At 45.7% G+C, this 14,501-nt stretch overlaps 1 long non-coding RNA gene across 2 annotated transcripts in view; it reads left to right on the top strand.

Moving 5' to 3' along the window:
- Window positions 1-14,501, top strand: part of LOC309708150 — a 431,095-nt gene that overhangs the window by 190,297 nt on the left and 226,297 nt on the right. The window lies entirely within an intron of this gene.

Below are 14,501 nucleotides of genomic sequence, written 5' to 3'. Positions count from 1 at the left end.
TGTGGGGACGTTCAATGAGTCCACATAATCTTGTGTCAAAAAGCAGTTCAAAAGAGGGTAAAAAAAAGTATACAGCTGTCAATAAATATACGGATATTTAATAAAGTAGTTAAAGTCATCATGCATCCTATTCGCTCGTGTTATGCGCTCTAATTATATGCGCTCTAAATAAAGAAAGGCTTTTATTTATTTATTTTGAAAACTTCGAATTCGTCAGTGTCACCAATCTGCTGCAAGCTGACAGAAATGTAAAGGGGGCACATGGCGGTAATCGAGGTGGGAAAAGGGGTGGGGGTTGGGTTCGGTGTTCTGGTTAACTGTTTTTGTCATGTAATTGGATTGCACTTTGTCAGGTCTCTACCCTAAGACCTGAACAACTTGGGTGTCCCATCTGAAGGTTAAGCTTCTGCTGATCTAGCTTTTAGGGTCACTGAGACACACAAACCCCCTGACCTCATTAAAAACAAAACAACAAGTATTAACAATTGCTAACAATTCTCTTTAGTTGAGCTCTAATCTGAGAGGCTGTTAACTTGCGATTTCTGCGGCCTGTGATTCAGATGATTTTATCCTCAGCAGCAGAGGTGACTCTTGGTCTTCCCTTCCTTGGGTGTCCTCATGTGAGCACTTGATGGTTTTTGCGACTGCACATTGAAAGATTTAGCAGTTTTGTGGACTGACTGACCTTCAGTTCTTACAGTAATGATGGACTGTTGTTTCTCTTTACTCAGCTGATCGGTTCTTTCCATAATATGAATTCTAACAGTTGTCACATAGGACTGTCAGCTGGGTACCAACCTGACTGCTGCACAACACAACTGATGGTCCCAACCTCATTAAGAAGGCAAGAAATTGCACAAGTGAACAAGGCACACCTGTGATGTGAAAACCACTTCAGGTGACGACATCATGAAGCTCAGTGAGAGAACACCAAGGGTTTGCAGTAGAGATGGCACAATACCACTTTTTAATGTCCGATACCAATATCATAAATTTGGATATCTGCCGATACCGATATGAATCCGATATAGCGTATTTTGTAATCAATAAAACTGTTTTTTATAAATATCTTGCAGCATTTTGTATAAGGTCATACTCAAGTTTTTAAAAACAAGAGACTGAAGCTATTCTGTTATACCTGTATGCAAAAAATACACTCCACCCAAAACATTTTATAGTTCAGCAACACTGATCGGTCTAATAAATTTAAACCTACACCATCCTCCCTATTCTGGTATTTTAAATAGTACTTACCTACCTAACTAATAGGGTTGCCAACTCCCAGAAAAAATATTAGGAAACCATCCCCCGCCCTCAATGGATGTAATCAACTTTAATTTAATGCAAGTGTAAAACAAATGCACAGAAATCAATTATTTTTCTGCAATAATTAAATAGATTCAACATCTTTCTTCAACAGAATTGCAGATTGCACAGATGGTACCTTCCCAAAAGAAAAAGTACTATAGCTTACTAGGGTGTATATTAGACTTATTTATTTACTATATGCAACAATGGATTTCTATACATTTAATCAGATGACCACTTTTGTTGTAAGATTCAGATAATTATTCATTCAAAGTTTTTAAATGACATAACAAAGAAAAATATTTCTTTGTGTCCTCCTTTCCCTGGTAATGCCCAACCTGGCCCCCGACAAAACTTTGCTAGAGCCGCCCCTGCACAGTTACCAGCTGTCAGCTATGTAGAAAAGGATCCTGGTGTTATTTGTCTCTCAGAAACGGTTCATAACTTCCCTTCAACTCATTCATGTCACCTAAAAGGTAAACCTGTTTCTCCATCACCTGTTCAGCTCTGATGATTTAGTAAGGACATCTCCTGGTTTCATCTTCACGTTTCCCTTTCACCACATGTCCAAACGGATATCATTACCAGCAGCTTCTACAGCCGTGGCTCCAGCAAACATCAGCTGATACTAGAAATTAATGTTAAATATATTCTAACAACAGCTTATCACGCTTAAGCATGCTGCAAAGTGGGTGATAAACAAACAAGAAAGACGGGACTTGTGGCAGAAAAGCCGATCAATTCAATTCTATTTTATTTATATAGCGCCAAATCACAACAAAAGTCACCTCAAGGCGCTTTATATTGTATACAGTAGATACAGAGAAAAACCCAACAATCATATGACCCCCTATGAGCAAGCACTTTGGCGGCAGTGGGAAGGAAAAAATCCCTTTTAACAGGAAGAAACCTCCGGCAGAACCAGGCTCAGGGAGGGGCGGGGCCATCTGCTGCGACCGGTTGGGGTGAGAGAAGAAAGACAGGATGAAGACATGCTGTGGAAGAGAGACAGAGGTTAATAACAGATATGATTCAATGCAGAGAGGTCTGTTAATACATAGTGAGCGAGAAAGGTGACTGGAAAGGAAAAACTCAATGTATCATGGGAATCCCCGGCAGCCTACGTCTATTGCAGCATAACTAAGGGAGGATTCAGGGTCACCTGGTCCAGCCCTAACTATATGCTTTAGCAAAAAGGAAAGTTTTAAGGCTAATGTTGAAAGTAGAGATAGTGTCTGTCTCCCGAATCCAAACTGGAAGCTGGTTCCACAGAAGAGGGGCCTGAAAACTGAAGGCTCTCCCTCCCATTCTACTTTTAAATACTCTAGGAACAACAAGTAGGCCTGCAGAGCGAGAGCGAAGTGCTCTAATAGGGTGATATGGTACTACAAGGTCATTAAGATCAGATGGGGCCTGATTATTTAAGACCTTGTATGTGAGGAGCAGGATTTTGAATTCAATTCTGGATTTAACAGGAAGCCAATGAAGGGAAGCCAATAAAGGAGAAATCTGCTCTCTCTTTCTAGTCCCTGTCAGGACTCTTGCTGCAGCATTTTGGATTAACTGAAGTCTTTTCAAGGAGTTTTTAGGACATCCTGATAATAATGATTTGTAGTCGTCCAGCCTGGAAGTAATAAATGCATAAACTAGTTTTTCAGCGTCACTCTGAGACAGGATATTTCTAACTTTATAGATGTTGCGCAAATGGAAGAACGCAGTCTTACATATTTGTTTAATATGTGCGTTGAAGGACATGTTCTGGTCAAAAATGACTCCAAGGTTCCTCACAGCGTTACTGGAGGCCAAGGTAACGCCATCCAGAGTAAGAATCTGGTTAGATACCATATTTCTAAGATTTTCAGGGCCGAGTACAATAACCTGAGTTTTATCTGAATTAAGAAGCAGAAAGTTAGCGGCCATCCAGGTCTTTATGTCTTTAAAACATTCCTGCAGTTTAACTAATTGGTGTGTGTTATCTGGCTTCATGGACAGATAGAGCTGGGTGTCATTTGCATAGCAGTGAAAATTTATGCTATGTCTTCTAATGATACTGCCTAAGGGAAGCATGTATAATGTAAACAGAATTGGTCCTAGCACTGAACCCTGTGGAACTCCATAATTGACCTTAGTGTGTGAAGAGGACTCTCCATTTACATGTACAAATTGGAGTCTATTAGATAGATATGATACAAACAACTGCAGCACAGTACCTGTAATACCTACAGCATGTTCTAATTGCTCTAATGGGATATTATGGTCAACAGTATCAAACGCTGCACTAAGGTCTAGCAGGACAAGCACAGAGATGAGTCCACTGTCAGAGGCCATAAGAAGTCGTATGTAGTGAGGAGGTAAAATTATTAACAAGATAATCGACCTCTGTTGGGGGTCAACAACCAGGGACAACAAAGTCAAATTAGAAAGGTATAGTAATCATCCACAACTATTTTCAGTTGCGGATGATAAAGGATTCAGAAAGTTTATTCATGCAGGTCCATATGACAGAGAATGTGCATCTTCTTTTTGTTTTCATAATTTATATTTAATTGTGTTGTGGTTTGCAGTGTTTTGTGTTGTTTCCTTTTAATTTGTTTAAAAGGTAAAAGCTGAAAATTTAAATAGTTAAAAGTTGAAATGTGAATAGTTGTTTTTTGTATTACATGATTCATTTATTACATTTTATGTAGAGTGAATAAATAAAAGTATATTTACGGTGGCCCCTAGAGACAAAGCACGTACAAACTTGAAAACACGTACAAAACACAACAGAAGTGCTCCAGGATGCTAGGGCGCAGTGTTGAGCTTTTGTTACATAGAGGCTACACAAGCCAGCAAATACCAACGACCGGATTTGGTGTGTGGTAGTAACAGGTAAATGAACATTTTTTAAATTATTTGAATATATATGAATGCTTGTGTATAAATACACAAACAATACACATATGCTTTCAATTGTGTAATATAAGTGATCCAGGTAGCTCTGTTTTGGAAGTTCACTTAACGCTAGAAATGTGTTTTGGAGTTTGTACGTGCTTAGTCTCTAGGGTTCAGCGTATATACAGTGGGGCAAAAAAGCATTTAGTCAGCCACCGATTGTGCAAGTTCCCCCACCTAAAATGATGACAGAGGTCAGTAATTTGCACCAGAGGTACACTTCAACTGTGAGAGACAGAATGTGAAAAAAAAATCCATGAATCCACATGTTAGGATTTGTAAAGAATTTATTCGTAAATTAGGGTGGAAAATAAGTATTTGGTCAATAACAAAAATACAACTCAATACTTTGTAACATAACCTTTGTTGGCAATAACAGAGGTCAAACGTTTACTATAGGTCTTTACCAGGTTTGCACACACAGTAGCTGGTATTTTGGCCCATTCCTCCATGCAGATCTTCTCGAGAGCAGTGATGTTTTGGGGCTGTCGCCGAGCAACACGGACTTTCAACTCCCGCCACAGATTTTCTATGGGGTTGAGGTCTGGAGACTGGCTAGGCCACTCCAGGACTTTCAAATGCTTCTTACGGAGCCACTCCTTTGTTGCCCGGGTGGTGTGTTTTGGATCATTGTCATGTTGGAAGACCCAGCCTCATTTCATCTTCAAAGTTCTCACTGATGGAAGGAGGTTTTGGCTCAAAATCTCACGATACATGGCCCCATTCATTCTGTCCTTAACACGGATCAGTCGTCCTGTCCCCTTGGCAGAAAAACAGCCCCATAGCATGATGTTTCCACCCCCATGCTTCACAGTAGGTATGGTGTTCTTGGGATGCAACTCAGTATTCTTCTTCCTCCAAACACGACGAGTTGAGTTTATACCAAAAAGTTCTACTTTGGTTTCATCTGTCCACATGACATTCTCCCAATCCTCTGCTGTATCATCCATGTGCTCTCTGGCAAACTTCAGACGGGCCTGGACATGCACTGGCTTCAGCAGCGGAACACGTCTGGCACTGCGGGATTTGATTCCCTGCCGTTGTAGTGTGTTACTGATGGTGACTAGGGCTGAACGATATATCGCATTTGCGATAATATCGCGACATGATCAAGTGCAATTTTCTAACCGCAAAGGCTGCGATTATACTCTGGACATGTCCAAATTCATGGGCTGCATCCTCCTGAGGCCGCATTTGTAGACCGATTACGTCACAGCGACGCGCCGAAGGCTGTCCAAATTACTACCATATCCCAGAATTCATAGCGCGGCCCAGCCAAACTCCAGTTTCCAGCAATGGCGGCCGCTACTAAGTTTTAAAATTACTCATACTAATCTTTCTGGGTCACAAAATAAACTTTTAACATATTTTCAGGCGAGAAAGTAGTTGTGTAAACATCAAATATCTGCTCGGTTTATCAAGATATCCCATATTTGCAAAAGTGCTTCGACGTTTTCAGAGGCGTCTGCTACCCACCAGCTCGACAGCTAGCCGGGAGCTCGAGGGTTACTGATGCGGCCGAGAACGGCACAACTCCCGGCACATCATTTTCAGATCACCGCGGAGTTTCGCTGCTCGGGTTAAACGTAATATATAAGTCACTTAGATGTGGCACCCCTGTGAGGGAATGACCACATTAATGTTATTTTGTGTAAAACACTCATGTAACGGGACATTTTTCATTGCTATATGTATTTATTTTCAGTTCTTTAAGAGGATAGAAAATCCATGTAATAGGGATTCATTTTATGTTAGAAAGCAGTGAGGGCGGAACTTTGGTGCTTGCTCCGGGGTTTGGGGGTGCAGTAAGTGGAGCCCACCTTCCGCTGCTTCCTCAGACACGTTCTGGAGGAAAGCAGAGACGCATCGTGTCTTCCTTACTCCGCTCTTCACCTGCTTTTACAGGTCGGTAAATGGTGCTCGCACCGAAAATGTTGTTTATTGTTACCATGGTTACCCACGTTAACGTGAATGAGAGAGTTAAGGCGGTCCGCCCGAGTTAATTACATGTAAACGCGGGAGAAAACCAGAGGAGTGTCCCGTGCGACCGCACCGCGAGCCCGCTCGTTAGGTGGAGCGCTCGTGAAGCAGAGTCAGTGCGCTCCTATGCTCGGTGCAAACGTGTTGTAATGCTCCAATCAAATCAGTTCTGTGAGATGTGAATGTTAATAGTTATGTTGAAAGTGACTGAGTAGATTAGCTAGTGTAACACAAGCACTCTGAGCAACTCTGTGTAGCTAACAGAGGCATTCACGGGTTAATTAAACAAGCTGTGTTTCATGATGCACTAAATAGTGATTTTGCCAGTAAATTACTGGAGGGAACAAATGTAATGTATTTACCAATGCTGTTATTGAATATAACTGTTTAGCCAGTAAGACACTGCAGAAGACAATGTGATGTGTTTATTGATATGATAAAAGAATGTAGTTGTTATGGAAAGAAGTGTGAACTTAAGAAACTGAACCAGTTAAAAAGAGTATATTTCACTGATGTTGTGAAATAAGTAAAGGTAATTGATGTGAATGAGGAACCAGCTGAACAGTATATTGAAAGCTCATGTTTAGTGTTTTATAGCATTTATTTGTGTGAAATAAATCAGACTCAGACACGTTCTGGAGGAAAGCAGAGACGCATCGTGTCTTCCTTACTCCGCTCTTCACCTGCTTTTACAGGTAACATATTGTCATCGTGGTCTTCATCCTTGGGACCCGTAACAAATCTTGGGGGCTCGTCCGGGATCGGCGCCACCTTGTGGTCGGGGCTGATCCATAAATGACATCTGGGACCAGGACGCGAGCTGATGCTGGCTGAGCGAGCTGAGAGTTGGAGCCGAGACTGATCCATCGTCGTGCTGAGTGGCCCATTGAGAGGGACAGCAAGGAGTTGCAGCCATGGCCGAGGGAGGGAGGAAGAGCCTAGTGTGGGACATTAGGAGAAGCCTACTCACCCTGTCAGTGGGAGAACTCTACAAGATCGCTAAGAAGGTGGGTCCAGCGGACCCGGGTCAGCCAGAGCTCGACGCAACAGACCAGGAGGGCTGCTTTGACCACATCAGTTCTTTCATGTACAGTAAGCCACTGCTTGAGGCAGAAGATGGTGGGATGGTGGACTTGTTAATGTTAAAGGACTTCATTGATGATGTGATTGAAAATCGACAAGTATGTGATGATAGTGTGTACGCAGATTCACCTGTTACACAGACACTTACACAAACTCTGCAACCAGCTCACCCCTCAAGTGGCATGGGTGATAGTCCTACGCAACCTGTTCCGGTGACCACGATAGCTAACATGGTTAACCGGCCGCCAGTTGCAGGTACAACTAGTCTTACTGGCCTAGCTAGCTCTATCTCTGATATCACTAACACTGAGCTGCAGGAGATGTTAAATAGCTATGAGGCGCTTGGTAAAAAACTGAGACAAAGTGTAATGGTCCCCACTGAACAGTCACCTCGACAGCCAACAGGTTTGCTAGTTCAAGCTAACCTAACACAGAGCGACCCATTTCAACCCAACCCACCCGGGCAGTCACGGGCCCAGCCCACTCGTGAGGGGATGATCTCTCTGAGAGACCTCTCTTATCTCCAGAGAAGAGAATTTAGAGTACAAGGGGGTCAAGTTGGTGACCATTCATCCGACATTAGCTACAACAACATTTGCAAACAGATGGATGAGGGGATTAGAGAAGGCTTCCCTGACGCAGAGATAGTTCGTGGAGTGCTCAGGATAATAAAGCCTGGAACTTTTAAAGATATGCTAATCAATAAAGACGATTTGACTGTACTTGAACTGAAGGGGTTCCTCCAGGCCCACCTGAGAGAGAAAAATAGTACAGAACTCTTTCAGGAATTAATGTGTGCCAGACAAGACGAGAGTGAGACACCACAGCAGTTTCTCTACCGGGTGATAGGGTTGAAGCAGCGGGTCCTCTTCACCTCCAAAATGTCTGATGCAGGCATAAAGTACAGTCCAGCTACTGTTCAGGATGTTTTCTTGCACTCAGTCTACCAGGGGCTTGGGTATAAGCACAGTGACATTAGGCGAGAGTTAAAACCTCTGTTGTCAAGCGGAGAGGTGAGTGATGAAACAATTTTGCGCCACATAATGAGAATCACTAGTGAGGAAAGTGAGAGGCAAAAGAGAATAGGCTCGTCCCGTCGACAGAACACAACTAACGCACATAGTGCTCAGTCTGAGCTCAACACCATCCAGGAATGTAGTAAGCAAGACCGACCAGTTGACATAACTAAGACTGACCCGATTAAAGAACTCACAGCTAAAGTTAATGAGCTCGCTGGGCTGGTGGAGGCAATGAGACAACAGACTCTAGCACGAGCCTCAGACCTAGCGAACCCATACTCACAAAACAGGTCAAGAAACAGAAAAGACAAAACCTTTGAGTGTCCAAACTGTGTTGAACAGAACCGTCCAGATTGTTGCCATTGCTTCATCTGTGGGGAAGAGGGTCACAGGGCGGTTGGCTGCTTAAAAAAATCTAAGAACCAGGGAAACGTGAACCGGTCTCTGCAGCGGGGCGCCCAGTGACCGAGTCCAAAAGAGAGCCCCACAGTGAGCGCTTAAGGGAGGTGAGGACCCAACCTAGCCTTAACAGTAGCAAACCCAGTCTCCCCTCACCAGTCACATCAGGAGTTAACCGGCAGCAGGGTGAGGCACTCGCTACGTCTGGTGTTATGACACCCCACACTAAACGTGGGGCAGTTGCTAAGCTAATCGGTAAGAAAGCTCTCATACAGTGTAATTTGAATGGCTTAGCAGTGAAAGCACTACTTGACACAGGTGCTCAAGTTAGCATCATAAGTCGAGATTGGAAAGACAGATACTTGCCTGACTTAGTCATGCGACCTCTGTCAGAGATCATCGAGGAAATTGATGAGTTGAAAGTGTGCGCAGTCAATGGGGAAACCATACCATTTGATGGCTGGGTACCCATCATGATCAACTTACCGGGGGGTGAAGACCCCAGCCTCTCCGTCAGTACTCCGGTCCTCGTCAGTACTTTGCCAATGGACAAACCATTGATCGGTTTCAATGTCTTGGAACAGATCATTGAGGGGCAACCAGAGCGGTTGATACCTACTCTTGTTACCTTGCTGTGCAATGCCATCTGTCTTCCCCCTGAGAAAGCTGAGGTGGTCGTAAGCTTCATCCAGACAGCAGAGCCAAACATGAAGCAAGGGCGCTTGAGAACAGGTGAAAGGGATGTGATTATCCCTGCTGGACAGGTCACCTGGGTAAAGTGCCGGGTTCCATCATTCATGAATCCACCTGATTGTTTGGTGCTGTTTGAGGCTGATGAGGGTAATCAGGCCCTAGAGCAGTTGGATGTTTGGACGGGGTTAGTTGAAATACAGAATCCAGCTAAGCCGTACGTCGCCATTGCACTGAGTAACGACACCAAACATGATATCACCTTGACGAGGAAGACTGCCCTGGGCACCCTACAGCCGGTTGAACGTATTGTGGAGGCCGAGGCCCCAAACGAGTCCCAACCTACCGTAACAGTTCGCGAGGTAACGGTGGAGCCAGCTGAACCTCTCCCAACGTCATGGCATCCGCCAGTGAACCTTGAACATTTGGAGGAGGAACAAAAACAGATTGTGGAGAGAATGTTGTTCGACGAGTGCAGGGCCTTTGCGAGGGATGGGAATGATATTGGTTGTAATCCTGATCTGAAAATGGTGATAAACCTAAAGGATGACATACCAGTGCAGAGAGCATATACTTCCATACCTAAGCCGCTGCTACGGGAGGTTAAAGAGTACGTGCAAGACCTCCTGGTGAAGGGATGGATAGTAAGATCCAAGTCCTCTTATGCTGCTCCCATCGTGTGTGTACGGAAGAAAGACGGTTCACTCCGTCTTTGCATAGACTACCGTCTATTGAACCAGAAAACTGTTCCGGACCGACACCCACTACCTCGGATACGCGACCTGCTTGACACCTTAGGGGGATACTCCTGGTTCAGCATCCTTGATCAAGGCAAGGCTTACCACCAGGGGTTTGTGGATGAAGGCTCCCGCCATCTCACCGCCTTCACCACACCCTGGGGCCTATACGAATGGGTGAGAATCCCGTTTGGGCTCACTAATGCACCCGCCGCCTTCCAGAGAAGTATGGAAGAGATCTTAGGTTCGCTGAGGGATGACTGTTGCGTACCATACCTTGACGACATCCTCTGTTACTCACAGTCTTTTGAAGCCCATGTCGAGGTGGTCCGCAAAGTTCTTCAGGTCCTACAGGTCCACGGTGTGAAGCTGCGGCCTGAGAAGTGTGAGCTTTTTAAAGCAGAAGTTCGTTACGTGGGGCGCTTAGTTAGCGCTGAGGGCGTCAGGATTGACCCAAAGGATCTGGAGGCTGTCTTGGCCCTGAAGACCAAGTCACCGCAGACGGTGGGTGATCTGAGGCGGGTCCTGGGCTTCCTTAGCTACTATCGCTCTTTCATACAGAACTTTTCGAGGATAGCTCAGCCACTGTACGAGCTACTCCAGAGCAAGTCTTCAGAACGGCCCACTCGTAGCCATCAGAGTAAAACCAAAGGGCCTCAAATGCCATCAAGGGCGCCCATAGACTGGACTCCTGAGCATCAGAGGGTACTGGAACAACTGGTCGACATGCTAGTCCATCCTCCAGTGCTAGCATATCCAGACTTTGACCAACCCTTTGTTTTGCACACTGATGCATCCGAGCAGGGACTGGGCGCTGTACTCTACCAACAGCAGGGCGGGAAGTTGCGCGCCATTGGCTATGGGTCACGAACCCTGTCGCCTGCTGAACGGAACTACCACCTGCACAGTGGCAAGTTGGAGTTCCTGGCTCTTAAATGGGCGGTGTGTGAAAAGTTCAGAGATTATCTGTTCTATGCACCACACTTCACCATTTACACAGACAATAACCCGCTTACGTATATCATGAGCACAGCTAAGCTGAACGCAGTTGGTCATCGATGGGTTGGGGAATTGTCTGATTTCCGATTTAGCATCAAATACAGGCCAGGAAAAACAAACATAGATGCCGACACGCTGTCCCGCGTTCCTCTGGATGTGAACAACCTTGCGTCAGTGTGCACCGAAGAGTTGTCACATGAGGTGGTGAGAGCGGCTTGGGAGGGAGCAAGAGTAGCCCAGCAGAAAGAAGTTGCGTGGGCGGCTGTCCTTTTAGCTTCCTCCCAGGATGTCATGCTGCAGCCAGGCGCGGCTCTCCAGGAAGTCAAACCTGATGACCTGATGCAGGCACAAAGGGATGACCCCACGATGAAGGAGGTCATCAGACTTAAAGAGTCTAATGTCAGACTCAGTGAGAGTATCAGGAGGTCGTTAGAAGGATCTGCTTGTAAACTCCTCCGCGAGTGGGACCGATTACACCTCGAAAGTGGAATCTTGTACAGACGAACACCCGAACGGAAACAACTAGTCCTACCTCTCCTGTACCAGCCTATGGTCTTGAAACATCTTCATGACCAGATGGGTCATGTCGGTACTGAGAGGGTCCTTCATCTCGCACGAGAGAGGTTCTATTGGCCTCACATGAAGAGGTGCATAGAGGACTACGTCACTAAGAAATGCTGTTGCATTAAACAAAAGAAACCCACAGTTCATGTGCGTGCACCCATGGGCAACCTGAAGTCCAACTCACCACTTGAACTTGTCTGTATAGACTACCTACATCTTGAGAAAAGCAAAGGCGGGTATGAATACATTTTGGTGGTGGTCGACCACTTTACACGGTTCGCTCAGGCCTACCCGACCAAGAACAAATCCGGGCGGACTGCAGCCGAGCGGATCTACAATGATTTTATACCTCGCTTCGGGTTCCCCAACAAACTCCATCACGATCAGGGGCGAGAGTTCGAAAATGAGCTCTTCCGAACTCTTGGGCAGCTCTCAGGGGTTGGTCATTCTCGGACATCCCCATACCACCCCCAGGGTAATCCTGCAGAACGATTCAACCGCACCTTGCTGCAGATGTTGCGTACCCTGACAGACAAAGAAAAGGAAACATGGAAAGATCATCTCCCACAGGTTGTACACGCATATAACTGTACTCGTCATGAGTCCACTGGTTATTCCCCACATTTCTTGCTTTTTGGCTGTCACCCCCGCCTTCCGGTCGATCTGCTGTTCGGCCTGGTTGAGGAAACTGAACCAGTGTCGCACGGGGGGTATGCTGAAAAGTGGCGTAAGAGAATGACAGAGGCCTATCAGGTTGCCACCAAAAATAGCCTTTCGGCTAGTGCTAAGGGGAAGTCGTACTATGATCAGAAGGTGAGGGGAGTGGTACTGAAACCAGGGGACAGAGTGTTGGTGAGGAACTTAGGCGAGCGGGGTGGACCTGGCAAATTACGCTCCTACTGGGAGAACAGGATATATGTGGTCAAGGAACAGGCTTCGGATAACCCAGTGTATGTCGTCCATCCAGAGGGTAATGACCAGGGAAGGACTCGGACCCTGCACCGGAACTTGCTCCTCTTGGTCAATGATTTGCCAGTAGAGTTCCCACCACAACCAACTAAACTAACCTTAAGATCGACTCACAAACGGACCAATGCTCGAGTGAGGGGTAAAGACAGGGAAGGACGGATAGAAAATGCTGAGACCTCTGATTCAGATGATGACCCGGGTAGTGGCTACTGGCTGAGGGTACCACCAATCCGGGCTGAGTTCAGAACAACCGTCCCTTCCGGGAAACAGGCTGTCAGCCAGGACAGATTGGAACCGGGTAGGCAGACGCAGGCTCAGTTTGAAGGAGGATCTGTTCTGAGCCCGAGAGATCTTGAAGAGCCAGGACGAAGGACACCTGTGATAGATGCCGAGGACATTGTTGAGAATCTGTCAGAGGTGGCTGGAGCCCACGAAGGAGGTCCATTAGGAAGAGGGGGTCCCATGGCACCTGAGAATAGAGATGAAGTTGAGACTCACCAGTGTGACCGAGAGGGGAGTAACAGTTCGGCAGCCCTTAGCTTGCCTCAGTCAGAAGTGGAACCTGAGTTACCTCGACATGAGTGCTGTGATGAGCAGGTAGGAGACTCTCAGTCTAGCTCACCTGCCCCACTGAGGCGATCCACCCGACAGAGGCGTCCAGGCCAAATGCTCACCTATTCATCTCTAGGTCATCCAACATACCAGTCACGGCCCACTGTAAACATGGTAGATACTTACCTCGTGCCTTCGGCCACCCTGTGGCCCCCACAACCAAGCCTATCTTCATTCCAAGGCCCACCGGTCGTCCAGGTCCCATATATCTCTCTTCTCTACCCCATATGTAGTTATTAGGAAGAAGCCCTAAACTATGGTGGTTGCTTAATCCTAGAGAACCAAACATTCCTAAGTGCTTGAAGTTTTAATTTAAGGGTTTGATTATTCACTGTCCGAGATTTGACGAGAATACAGAGATTGGGAGTGTAAATTTGTTTCAAGTGTCAGGAGCCACTTTTGTTGTAGGGGAGTGTGTGGCACCCCTGTGAGGGAATGACCACATTAATGTTATTTTGTGTAAAACACTCATGTAACGGGACATTTTTCATTGCTATATGTATTTATTTTCAGTTCTTTAAGAGGATAGAAAATCCATGTAATAGGGATTCATTTTATGTTAGAAAGCAGTGAGGGCGGAACTTTGGTGCTTGCTCCGGGGTTTGGGGGTGCAGTAAGTGGAGCCCACCTTCCGCTGCTTCCTCAGACACGTTCTGGAGGAAAGCAGAGACGCATCGTGTCTTCCTTACTCCGCTCTTCACCTGCTTTTACAGGTCGGTAAATGGTGCTCGCACCGAAAATGTTGTTTATTGTTACCATGGTTACCCACGTTAACGTGAATGAGAGAGTTAAGGCGGTCCGCCCGAGTTAATTACATGTAAACGCGGGAGAAAACCAGAGGAGTGTCCCGTGCGACCGCACCGCGAGCCCGCTCGTTAGGTGGAGCGCTCGTGAAGCAGAGTCAGTGCGCTCCTATGCTCGGTGCAAACGTGTTGTAATGCTCCAATCAAATCAGTTCTGTGAGATGTGAATGTTAATAGTTATGTTGAAAGTGACTGAGTAGATTAGCTAGTGTAACACAAGCACTCTGAGCAACTCTGTGTAGCTAACAGAGGCATTCACGGGTTAATTAAACAAGCTGTGTTTCATGATGCACTAAATAGTGATTTTGCCAGTAAATTACTGGAGGGAACAAATGTAATGTATTTACCAATGCTGTTATTGAATATAACTGTTTAGCCAGTAAGACACTGCAGAAGACAATGTG

This window comes from Aulonocara stuartgranti (assembly GCF_965226115.1).
Source record: "Aulonocara stuartgranti genome assembly, chromosome: 6".
Taxonomy (NCBI): Eukaryota; Metazoa; Chordata; class Actinopteri; order Cichliformes; family Cichlidae; genus Aulonocara; species Aulonocara stuartgranti.
Note: the sequence above shows the minus strand (reverse complement) of the source record. Positions and strands in the feature narration are given on the sequence as shown.